Raw genomic sequence first — 13,377 nt, 5'->3', positions numbered from 1 at the left:
AAGGGCAATTGTGTTCTCTGTTCCTACTTATTGATGCATCTGAAATGAACATGAGAACATCAGAAGAGCCCTGCTGGATCAGACCGAGGGTCCGTCTCATCCAGCATTCTGTTCACACAGTGGCCAACCAGCTGTCGACCAGGAACCCATAAGCAGGGCATGAGCGCAACAGCACCCTATCACCAATGTTCCCCAGCAACTGGTGTATATAGGCATACCAGCTCTGGTACTGGAGGTAGCACATTGCCATCAAGACTAGTAGCCATTGATTGCCTTCTCCTCCAGGAATTTGTCTAACTTTTAAAGCCATCCAAGTTGGTAGCCATTACTACATCTTGTAGCAGCAAATTCCATAGTATTTCATATTTTGTTTCCATCCTGTTAATGTGGATTTTATTGTTAACCATTTTCACTTGTAAACCACCTTGGGGCTGATAATAGAAAAATTACATCTTTGTTTGAAATAAATAATTGAAACCTCTGGCTTCATAACTCCCTGGAGAAGGGTCCATTGGAGTCCCAGAGCTGATAAAAACATAAGAAGAGCCATGCTGGATCAGAGCAGGGGTCCATCTAGTCCAGCATTCTGTTCACACAGTGGCTAACCAGCTGTCAACCAGGAACCCACAAGCAGGGCATGAGTGCAACAGCACCCTCCCACCCATGTTCCCCAGCAACTGGTGTACATAGGTTCACTGCCTCTGGAGTCGATCCAGCTGCAGAGATATTTAGGGCTACACGAAATCCAGAAACCCCAGGTGAGGCATGCAATAATTAAACAGGAAGATGTGTTGGGCCAAGTAGCAAGCCTGATAAACAGGTTTCCAATGTGTCTAATCACATCTTGCCACCAGCATGCCTAAATGGAACATCAGTCAGAGTGTGGTATCATGCAGCCTATGGAGAAGATGAAATGGGTGTTTTGAGTATTAAAATAAAAAAGGGGGGGTTGCTGCTGTTGATACAAATGGTGATTTACTCCTCTCCTGCAGCAATTATTTACCATTTCGTTTCATGAATATACCCCATGCCACATAGTCCTTTTTGACATATATATATATATATATATATATATGTATGTGTATATATATATATATATATATATATATACACACATTATATATATATATATATATATATATATATATATATATATATTTTCTCCCAAACTTTTGAGGAATACGGATCATTAATCTCCCTGTTTTGGCCACTTCCATAGCAAGTTGCTATGGCTACCAATTTTTATTCTGATCTAGTACACCAGGTGTACTGTAACCTAGGGCATTGCAGGTGTTAAACATCATGTACTCAGCACCTGGTGAGACCAAAAAAGAATTTCAACACATGGTTTCTGTTCGGAACACATTATGTACAGTCACCCATTTCATTTGTATGGCCTATCACTTCAGAAGCTCTATACACTGCTCCAAGCAGAAATCGCTGTAGCTTCCAGTAACTTCTTCAGGTAAGAAAACCCTATTATTATCATCATCCTTGTGGTCATCATCAACATACATATAAGGGGCTTTACAGATGTTCATTTTGAAAGAGACAGGTCCCTGCCCCAAGGAATTTACAGACCAGACCCTCTCCAGACCCATCCCCCCTGTACCACTGGCCCCTATTCCTGCATGCACAGAGATGTGTGCACACATTGCAGTGCCCTAGAGCAGGGGTGGGCAATCCTTTTGGCTGCGAGGGCCTCAAGCAGTCTTGGCCGGTGGGGCGTGCACACATAGGCATGAGCTCACATGTGCATCTCAGTACGTAGGGTGAGATCAAGGGATGAGATGAGTGTTCGGATCACAGTTTCCTCGCTGCTATTAGCAGCTAAGAGACTCACTTCCACACCCGTCTCCATCTCTCCTCAGTCTGCCTAGCAATGGGCTCCATTCCTTGCCCTACCTCCACACTGATAAGCTCTCTCTCTTCAGTCTGGCTGCCTTGCTAAGCAGCAGTCTTGCAAGGGAAAATAATTAAAGCAGGGATAGGCAAACTTTGCCCTCCTGATGTCTCCCATATTCCCTGAACATTGGCCATGCTGGCTGGGGCTCATGGGATTTGTAATCCAGAAAATAGCACCTGTCTTGCTGTGAACCTGCCTGGGTATTAAGATCTGTAGGAGGGGGCCTTTTGAGGGCATCGCTACACACAGAGTAAAAAAAAAAATCCTGTTTTTTTCCCCGCAAGCCTTCACATCTCTGCCCACAATCCTGAGTCCACACCATACCTTATCAGTGCAAACAACATTTTGTCTTGCTTACTAGAAGCAGAAGGGATGGGAGCATACAAAAAAAGCATACTAGTCCTGATGGCTGTGTGCTACCTCCACAGGGGCAGTGACCCTATGTACACCAGTTGCTGGGGAACTTGGGCGGGAGAGTGCTGTTGCACTCATGTCCTACTTGTGGGTTTCCCATTGGCAGCTGGTTGGCCACTATGTGAACAGAATGTTGGACTAGATGGACCCTTGATCTGATCCAGTATGGGGAAAGCTCATCTAGTCAGGTTAGGGGCCTAGTTTTCACTGAGGTGTATATCTGTGTCTGGCCTTTACTGGAGACAGATTTACATCTCTGTGCAAACAAGGCCCCTAACCTGGCTAGATGAGCTTTCCCCATGCTGGATCAGACCAAGGGTCCATCTAGTCTAGTCTTGAACTTGGCCACGTAAAGATCTGCAGGAGAGGGCCTTGTGAGGGCTCCATTTCCTGCAGAGGCCCATTCGTCAGGCACCCACAAAAGGGCTTTTTCTCCTGCATTGCCCCCAAACTATGGGATCCACTCCCTCAGAAACTGCAATTGGCCCCCACTCTCTTGGCCTTTAGAAAGCGTGTAAAGATGCATCTTTTCAACTGAGCTTTTTAGAATGTGTAGTTTAATGTTCAAAGGTTTATACCATTGTTAATGTTCTTTTTATTGTTTTACAGTTTTAGGTTTTAAATCATTGTACACCGCCTTGATGGCTTTTTACCAGACAAGGCAGTATATAAATGCTAATAATAAATAAATAATCCTCTTGCAGACACAAAGTTCCCTACCCCTAAATTAAAGGGACTATAGAACCACCATCTGTAGATTAAAGAGACCATATCTAACAAGGGATACATGTTAAAAAGGACATCTTTGTGCTATACCAACAGTTCAACTGATGCAATTTCACATTTTGAGCTAAAGACCTTTCCCAACACCAACACCCACTCACTTCCCCCTAAACACTGTTTCTGTAGCAATCAACCCACTCTTTTTAAAAAATATCTCAAGGACCCACATTATTGCTAACACTTGTTCTTCTGCTTGTTCACCAGCAAAGTTCTGACACTGAAAAGAAACCACCCTTCTTTTTATTGAAGGAGTGGCCACAGCAGGAAGGATTTTTATTTGGAAGGGGTGAGAGGAAAGAGTTAACGAAGAGACGCTTTACAGCTGTGTCTAAAAGCAGCCGAAGATGTTCAAATGGGAGGGTGTTCCTATTCCATTTTTGCAGTTAGCCAATGGCAAGGGAATTGGGGACACTTCATGAGCCCTTGGCTGCTGCCATTGGGTGTTCACAGTGGAGACATGGAGCTGGCTGCATTTGGATGTCATTAGGGATACATGACATCATGGCCAACTCACAGCCACTCTGGAGTTTCGCACTGAAAAACCGGTTCTTCTGATCCTACTTTTAATCTGATTGTTTTCCTTAATCGACTTGTGCGCACTTCGGTTGTGGTGTGCACCACCCTCTGCATTTACTCCAGCATGATAGCCCTGCGCAGGGGTGTGTCTTTCAGCTCACTGTCCCCAGTCAAGGGGTGTTTCCCCAATGTTTTCCCTTAACAGCACTTTTGTCAGCAGTACCTACACTTCCCCCCTATCCTGCTATCTCAGTATGTCACTGTCTCGCATTTGTCCAGCAGTACCTATATCCCCTATCTCACTGCCTCACTATGCCACTATTCAGGGGCACAATAGTGCAATTGCATGATAGAGCAATAGAGCACTTGTGTGATAGAGCAAATGCATGATAGAGGCATAGAGACATGAAAGAAATCATCCATCCAGGAAGAAAGTTTTTTAAAAATCACACTTACAAAGGCATTTTTAATGTCACTAGGTCACTATCACACATTTTTCTAGCAACAGCCTTGCCCCCTATCTTTCACTGTCACTATCGTGCATTAGCGCTATTGCATGATAGTGACAAAGTGGTTTTAGAGGGGGAGAAATAATCTATCTAGTCTCATTCTATTCTCATCCAGATGCCTATGGGAAGCCTACAAGTATCTCAGCTTGTTACGTCTAATAAGGAGGTGTTTGGCCAGTTGGGTTCAGGAGGTGATAAATTCATCCTTGAGAGAGGGAGTGATACCAGCCTCTGTGAAAGAGCTCCTGAAGAAACCTAAGCTGGGCCCCAAAGTGGAGGACAACTATAGCCCAGTTGCTAACATCTTCTTCTTGGGCAAGGTGCTCAAGCGAGTGGTTGCTGATCAACTCCAGGCATTCTTGGATGAAGCTGAGTTTCTAGATCTTGTTCAATCTGGCTTTAGAGATGGTTTTGGGACTGAAACTGCCTTGTTCACTCTGTGGGATGACCTTTGTGTAAAGAGAGTTGGGGGAATCTAACCCTATCTGTTCTCTTGGGCCTCTCAGTGGCTTACAGTACCATCAGCCATGGTATCTTTCTGGATCAGCTATCTGGGGCGGGAATTTTGGGCACTGTTTTGCAGTGGTTCCTTTCCAACTTGGCAGCCATCACTACATCTTGTGGCAGTGAGTTCCATAGTTTAACTGTGTACTGTGTGAAGAAGTACTTCCTTTTGTCTGTCCTGAATCTTCTACCACTCAGCTTCATTGAATGACCTCAGGTTCTAGTATTATGAGAGAGGGAGAAAAAACTGATCTCTTCCCACTTTCATCACTTCATGCGTAATTTTATAAACCTCTATCATGTCCTCACTTACTCACCTTTTTTCCTAAACTAAAAAGCCCTAACTAAACTTTGAAAAACTCATGGATGCTCCCACATTATTCCCGATAATGTCTGCCGCTTCCATCCATGTGCTTACAGTAGATTACATTGGTTATGTTCCGTGGACTGCTGCTTAACTTAATAGCCATGTGTAATAAGCCTTAATAGGCCTTTGGGATAGTGGTGTGTTTTTTCAGTTCCATAAAACTGTAACCCCTCATGAGCCTTCAAGTTTGCAGGACAAATATCTAAATAAAACCAAGATCTTTCCCCAGCTCCACCATCACTGGCCCCTTTCTCTTTTTTGCTCTGGCCAAGTCTAATCCTCTTTATAATTTAATAGGTCTCCTATTTTGGATAGTTAAAACAGCTTCCAGCAGAGAATGATTAGCATGAAGATGGATTGTATTCTCTGTACAGCAGAGAATACAGTCAATCTTTCTCATGAGGACAGAATGAGAAGAGTATGACCCACCCACCCCCAGTGTCTGAGGGCTAGTTAAGTGCTTGTATTTTCACAAGGGGGAAGAAAGATTAAAAAGAGTGGGGAGAGAAGGTCTCTTGCTGAGATGCTTGAGAAAATGCTAAATAACTTTTTCTCTTGTAGGTCAAATTGACCTAGCACTGTTCTGCTCGTTCCCTCAGGTTAGACAGTGATAATTGCAGGTACGCTCCACTTTCATCTTGAATACTAAGAAAATAACACTTGGTAATAACCACATCTTTAGTTCCAAATAATCACACTTACTAATCACTAACCTTCAGCCATTCACAGACCTGTTTCATTAGATCTAAATTGACTTATCTTCCCTTTATGTGAAGTAAAAGCAAGCAACATTGTTCCCTGTTCCTCCCCCACCACTTTTCACCCCTCCTGATTTCTCTGAAATACTTTCATCATGGTGCCATCTAAGCTAATCAGCTTTAAAAGTCTATTTCCCCACATATGGACATTAATTCTTTTCTGTGTCATGGACTGAGAACACAGGTGGTGCGACTAAAGCCATCAAACAACTAAAGCCATTTCACTTCCTACACGCCCTGCTCAATTCCTGCTCCATATTTGTTATGTTTCCGAAGTGCCATCTCCTCTCCTTTCCATCAGATAATCTATTTAGCCAGGTAATATAACACAGAAGGCAGAGGTCAGCAGAGAAATCGGAAGATTTGCTCTTGAAATCCTGAGTCTCTTAGGGCTGATTGGCACAATCATGTTCAGCACTTGATGACGGCAACATCAGCTGGTAAGTTGCATGTGTGAATGGCCCCATCATAGGTATACTAAAGACACCTGTGGATGCTTTTTAGTGAAGTCAGCGCATACAGGACACATGATAGGCATCACACCAAGCATACAGTAATCACACAGAAAGGGATACAGTGATGTACAGACATGTGTGGACCAAGCCCAAGAGCCAATACAATTATACCATCACACATCAAGGGGATTTCCGGCATATAAAGTGGTGTCTACCTGGCATGGCAAACCATGTAAAGCAGGTGGCATGAAACCTCTTTCAGCCTGTGGGCCAAATTCAATTTCAGAGAAGCTCTTGGGGGCCACATTCCAGTGCTGTGTGGGGCCAAAAGCAAAGGGGCAAGGCCAAGAGAGCTTCAGCTATTGGCCGGTATAGAATCATAGAATAGTAGATTGGAAGGGGCCTACAAGGCCATCGAGTCCAACCCCCTGCTCAGTGCAGGAATTCAGTCAGATTTGGCCCATGGGCCTGAAGTTCATCACCCTTAATGTAAAGGATAAAGTGGAATTGCATGTGTATAAACACATAGGGGACCCGTGGCAGGGACTCCTAGTCAGTTGTGATTCTCTGGTGTGTGTCAACTATGTTGACAAACATGCCTTTGCCTTTGGTGCTATCCAAGGTGCTGAACCCATTTAGGGGATAAGGTTAAGCACCTTGGATAGCACATTTAGAGTTTTGCCTGGTGGTAACTAAAACCTAGAGTGGTATTAATGCTCCTCCAGAACTGGAGTCACCAGTCACCACTGCTACTCCAAATACCAGCATGTATTGTGGCAGACAAACTCCCTTGACCCATAATTTATTTATTTTTTATTTATTTGTTCAACTTGTGAGTCACCCTGTAGCCAAAGCTCTCAGGTCAACATACTTCAATACAAAATAAAGCACAATAAAATCCAGTTAAATACAATTTTAAAAAACCTAAGAGCAACCACAAACCCAGTTTAAATAGTGAAGACTCAAGTATCAAAAATAACTAATACTAAAAAGATTTTGTAACAATCCACACGGATAAAAACACCTCAAAGTCACATCTTTAAGATACTTCTGTATCTATACAGTAAAGTGTATAGAAGGTTAAACGGCCTACAAAAACCAAAAGGTCTTTGCCTGGCACCAAAAACTCAACAAAGGTGGAGCCAGGCAGACATATCTGGGGAGGGCATTCTATAATTTCGGGGAGGGGGGCTACCACTGAAAAGGCTCGCTGTCAAGTAGCCACCCTCTGACTATCAGTATATGGGCTAACTTGGAACAGGCAGGGCCTCTGATGATGATCTCAGAGCACAGGGAGGGATGTATGGGAAGAGGCAATCCTTCAGATTGAGTGAAATGGCCCTAAATGAAGAACAGAATCCAGGTTTTTGAAGGTCCCAGCTGGATAAGAGGGAGAGCCCATGTCATCTCACCATATTAGGAAACTGAGAGAGTACAGGCAGTTTTACCACCGCGTAATGCATTTCTGAAAACCCTGATTGGCTCCCATCCTAGCCTCTTGATTGGTCACAAGGTTATATAAACCTATCTTGGAAGACTCCTCAGTCCTTAAAGTTATTCTGGTGAATCACTGATCAGTGTGCTCTTATTCCATTCCTCTTTCCCTTGACCTCTAGATCTTGTTTTCTCTGCCTGCCCTCTGCTCTGCACACACAGTTTTATGTCTGTCACTGCAACCAACATGTTGGCTGGGGAGGGGGCTTAATGAAAGCTGAGATTCTCATAGCATCTGTATTCAGGATCAGATTATATGCCCACATACTGCAGTGGAAGAACTGTGACAGGCATGCAATCCTAACTGTAAGGTATGCTTTTTAAAAAATGCTGAAATTATATTTTATTATAAATGAAAATTCCTTTCATTTCATTACTACTAATAAAATATAATGTAATTTAGTTCGCTTGTTTCAATACATGTTAATTTATTAGAAGTAATAACTGTTATTATTTTATTAAAGTATATCAAGTTTTTGTTCAACAACAACAAGCACGGACTAGCGCAAGAAGTGTCACAAGATTTTTGATTTTTAAAAAATAATAATTTAAAATTGTATACATCCTGGACTGTCACCCTGAAGTAATGTTTCTGTCTCTGTACATGTGTTCTTTGGGGCCAATATATATATAATGTAATGTCGGTATACACAGATGGCTGAGGAATCACTGGAGATATTAGTTGAACAAAAGGGTAGGGGAACCTTTTTCTTATTGAGGTCCACTTCACCACAGTCAAAACCTGTCCTGATCCAAAATTGGGTGGAAGCAGAGCCTAAATTGGGCAGAGCCAGAGTCGTAAGTGGATGATGTCATGGATTTTAGAAAATAGCTGACTTTGCTTTATTGGATTTTCTTGGAAGACTATTGAAAAAAAATGCTAATCCACTTATTTTAAAACAATAAGATGTCTTCTTATGAAATGCAAATGCTAAATATTAATTATGAATAATTAAGAATTTGAAAATGTAAGTAAGTAAGAAGATTTGTATTAAAGCGAAGACAACACAAAGATACAAGCAGGTTCACAATGAATTCTGGGTTACTGGCATAAAAATAATGGTCAAGATGACCTGGATGGTATCCAAACAGAAAATGCTGATTTTAAAGCCCTATCAGTTGGGCCAAAAGTTTATCTGAGTAATGAACAGGTGTGAAACTATAATTCCAGGTCAAAAGTGTACTTAAAGTTTTTGTGTATCAATTAATGAGCAAAAAATATTGTGTAAGGTATACACATCAAAAAGCTTGCTATATAGATGTCTAAAAAAGTTATGTTGTTGTTGTTCAGTCGTTAAGTCGTGTCCGACTCTTCTCAAGTTTAATTTGCAAATTTGGGGTAAGGGAGTTATCTTCTCAAAGGCATAATTCAAAATTGATCTTATTTGGCCTGAAAGGTGTACCTTTTCTGTAAGTTCCAATTTTTTTAGCTATGTTTAATAACAATGAAATAATTAAGACTGTGAGCCCTGATTTATGGTACAGTTAGTAATATTAGTTACTAGGTAATTGCTACACAAAAAGGGTATAAATATATCCTGAGTTTGGAATGCGGGAGCTTCTTCTTAGAAGCTCACCATCACACCTGGGTACCTGTCAGCTTAAGAGCCTATTCAGTATTGAATAGGAAACTTGGGTATTTAGAATCAGAGCTCTCTTTTTTTAAGGTGTTAAGACTGGAAGTCTAAGAACAAGAAATAGTTAAGGAATTCTATTTCTTGTTAAGCTATTAAGATCTAAGAATCTTTAGCAATGCTGATTTACAAGAAATGTTTTATGTTTTTATATGCAAGTTATAGTATAATGTAATGCTATAAGTATATTTCTAATAAAAATGATAAATGGATCAGAAGATTTTCCTGCACTAATTCTTGTTAGTACAAAACCTGGACTGCAACCCACAAAACAATCCTAGTTGTATGCTTTGTTTAGAAGTATTTAGTAGAAGTATTTGGAAGTATTTAGAAGTATTTTAGCGAGGAGCTAAATGCTCTCAAAGCACTGAACTATAGACAGATAGCTCAAAGTCTCTAATCCATAACAGAGGCCAGAGCCATAAATGGGCTGAGTTTGCAAAGTAGGCAGAGGTCCACATGAAACTTGACCAAGGTCTGCATATGCCTCAGGTTGTCCGTGTTAACACAGCATTGCAGTCTGGCCCCTTGGTGAGCATAAATGTGGGACCTAGGATTATCTCAAGAGGTAGGATCCAACGGTGCCCAACCACTGGCAGCCAGCACCACCGGTCCCGGTGTAAGCCATGTGGCCACCCTAGCTGTATAGAACTTCCAGATTTGAAGGCAACATGCCATTGGGTACCAGCTACTGGGAACAATAGCAGGGGATAATTCTTGCCTTCAGCACCAGCTTCTGGGGTTCCTGGGGGCATCTGGCCACCATAGGAAGCAGGACTACGTGGACCTTTCACCTGATCCAGCAGGGTCCCTGCCTGGTTTGAGGGGGCCCTAGGCAAGCAAGGTACCTTCTGGTACACCCCCTGCACTGCCCCCCAGAGGGCAGAAAGGGAAGGGCAGGCGGTAAAGGCAGCCGTGCTGAAAACAGTGCAACTTCAGCTTCCTGGAACTCCCTCAGCCTGGTGCTGTGAAGAGAAGCACCTGGTGAGGTGGCTCCAGCCACCATTTTCATTATCCCGAAGGCCTCTGGGCTCTACCCTCGATGTAGTACACACAGGTAACAGGATCCAGGGGCACTGGGGATAATGAAGGTGGTGAGCTGCCCAGCCCAGTGCTTCTCTTCACAGTACTGCACCATAATTGTAGGATTATCGTTTTATTTAAAAGGGAGGCTTGTGGCAGCCACAGTGGCCTCTGCAGGGCCTGTGGACTCCAGCATTGGCCCCACCATGTCGCGTGCTGATGCCAGGCCTGAGCAGGGCTCCTGTTATGTTCTTCTGTCAGGCAGTCCAATAGATGGCTGCCAGTTAAATGAACAAAAGAACATAGATCTGAACCAGAAATCCACTTAAACAGAGAGTCAGCAAGACAGTTAAACAGGCTCTGAAGTGATTTGCTGAGATACAGTGTTAATCAGAGGAGTCCAGGAAACTTTGATTATAATATATACTATTTGCCAAGGAAGATGGGTGTTCTAAGTATTTAAGACAAGAGCCGTTTGGGCAGTAATGTGTGTTGTTTTGTGCTGTTTTCCTACCTGACTTCTCTTTAAGCCAGTTTTGGATTCATTGCCTCAGGAGCCAGAAGAAATTTAGATGTTAATATTGCTTTCTTTTCGCCGCCCTTAATGCCAGCTAAAAGCTAACTAATTTGATTTTGTGCTGGTTTTAAAATGCTACATTTCTGCCATTGGGAAATGGCTTTTGCTAGGGGATAATGCTACCTTGGACTTTCCATATTCTCTTTGCCTGACCTTTCCGTCTGAGATATTAAAAACAAAATTGAGTTATTATCTCTATTTATTAGACTAGTGGAAGCAGAAATCCCTTTGTTCTCCCCTCCACTTTTCCTCAGCCAAACTCACACCAATCACAAAGCCATTCAGAAAAGGATGAAGCCGAATTATGAGGCGTGAGGCAATTTTATTGGGATAATGTATAGTCCAGCATTATCCTCATATTACAGAGATCCAGGGAGTGGGGAGGCTGAGGCTTATAATTGTGGCTTTTCTGTATGAGTTCATGGCTGAGGTGAGATTTAAATCCAAGATGGCTGAAGGCAGTGAAGGCTGGCAGCTCCAATGTCAGTGGGGCAGTGGATCCGCTCCGGGTTTCACTCAGAACTAGTCAGAACACTAATGGAGCAATCCAAGGTGGTTTGCACCTTGGATAGGTGCCAGAGGCCTCCACTGGGCCTTTGGCAAGAGCCACCTATCCATCCTCCCAGATAGAGAGGGTGTCAGGGTTGCCTCTGAGCACAGGGGCAACCCTGAGCTCAGTGGCTCAGATTCTGAAGAGGAATTGCAGGAAGTGGAGGAGGAAATTTCTCAGGCTTATCCAGAGATAGAGACACAGACTCCTCAGGCTTCAAAGGCCCAGCTGGATGGAGAGGGTCTCTCTTCACACACCCCTGTGAGAAATAGCGAACAGGGAGAGGTGGGGCTTGGGGAGCCTGAATTCTTAGACACCAGGCGCAGACACAGAGCCAAGAGAGAGAGGGCAGGGGCGGAGCTTAGACTGTCTGCCCGACTGGCCCGGCATGAGCAGCAGTGCTTAGAGGCCTCACAAGAGAGAGAGAGAGATCCCCCAACCCCACCCCTTAAGTTAGGACAGTAGCCCGCCTTCTCTTCAAACGGTGGGCAACTTTCGTAGCTTTCCTTTGAACTCCCTGAAGGTGTTTCTTTTGTAGACTGTGAGTCACTGACCATTTGCATCTGTATGACCCATTGAAGCAGTGGAGTAAAAGCCGAGAATTGAAGCCTCTTGTCTGTGTGTTGATTTGGGTTCTGAAGTTTACAGCAGGGGCAAAAGGGAATCCTGACAGTGGGGGTGGTGCTGTTGTTGTCCATTTTTGGCTCTGGCCCCATCCACTGCTGTCTTCAGCCCTGCCCACAGTTGGCATGAGGCTTCTGACGGATCCGCTGCTGAGGGAATGCGGCCCTCAGCAGAAGCAAGGTTTCTCACCCCAGCAGAATACAATAAATGGCATTCTGTTTTATTAAACCTCTCCAGAACAATAAGAGGAACAACTTCCAGAGCAGTAGCCGTGTTAGTCAGTTGCAGCAAAAACAACACATTATGGCACCTTTAAGACTAACAAACATATTATGGTATCAGCTTTTGGAATCGGGTGAAAGTGGGCTGCAGACAGTGCACAAAAGCTTACACCACAATACGTTCGTTGGTCTTTAAGGTGCCACAAAGGTTTATTAGAAAAAGATGGGCAATGAGGGAGAGGGAGAAGGAGAGGGAGGAGGAGGGGAGCAGAACTGAAGGTGAGGCAAGCTGCAAGAGATGCACAGAAGGGAAAACAATCAGAATTCAAAGAGCTCTAAAAATTTAGACTGGATGCCATTACAATTAGTGCTAGAACCAAGTCTATTGAATACTATTTTTTCTATGACTGTCAGTTCAAAGGTTCTTCAGACCAGGTTGTAATATAAGTGAGACATTTAGGTGCATGGTAGCCCTGCTCAGGTGACACATGCTGGGTCTGCACCCACCCCCACCTTCTCTCCATCCACGGAGCTATGAACCAAGCCTACATACATACATACATACATACATAGACACACGTAGATTTTACAGTTGATCAGGAACTCCACAAAATTTAGGGTCAGGAGTGGATTTGTGGGGCAGGTATAGAACAGGAATGAGGTCCCAGGAGCGAAGGGAGAAGGGACTCAGTGGCAAGATGTCTGATGGGAGGGTAATGTGGAAGCAAAGTGCTGAGAAACAGGGATAAGAAAGGGTAGGTAGAGGAGGCTTGGGGAAACAGGTAGAGGCGACATGAAAGTGATACAATAAGGGGCAATAAGAGAAGGAGCTCTGAAGAAGCCTGAGATGCTTAAGGTGAGGAAGGGCTGTAATCTAGGGTAGGGGTCAGAGAGATATGAATGCTATGGAGGGAGGTGCATGAATGTAAGTAAGTGAAAGAAGTGGAACAAAGTAGGCAATGGCTAAAAAACAAGGACCTGAAGAAACAATCTCAGGGACCAAAAAGTAGCTGGGAGGGATCTGCACAGCCAATGCGCTACC

The sequence above is a fragment of the Heloderma suspectum genome, chromosome 1 (assembly GCF_057233095.1).
Source record: "Heloderma suspectum isolate Gila_16-S chromosome 1, 16-S_ref, whole genome shotgun sequence".
Classification (NCBI taxonomy): Eukaryota; Metazoa; Chordata; class Lepidosauria; order Squamata; family Helodermatidae; genus Heloderma; species Heloderma suspectum.
Note: the sequence above shows the minus strand (reverse complement) of the source record.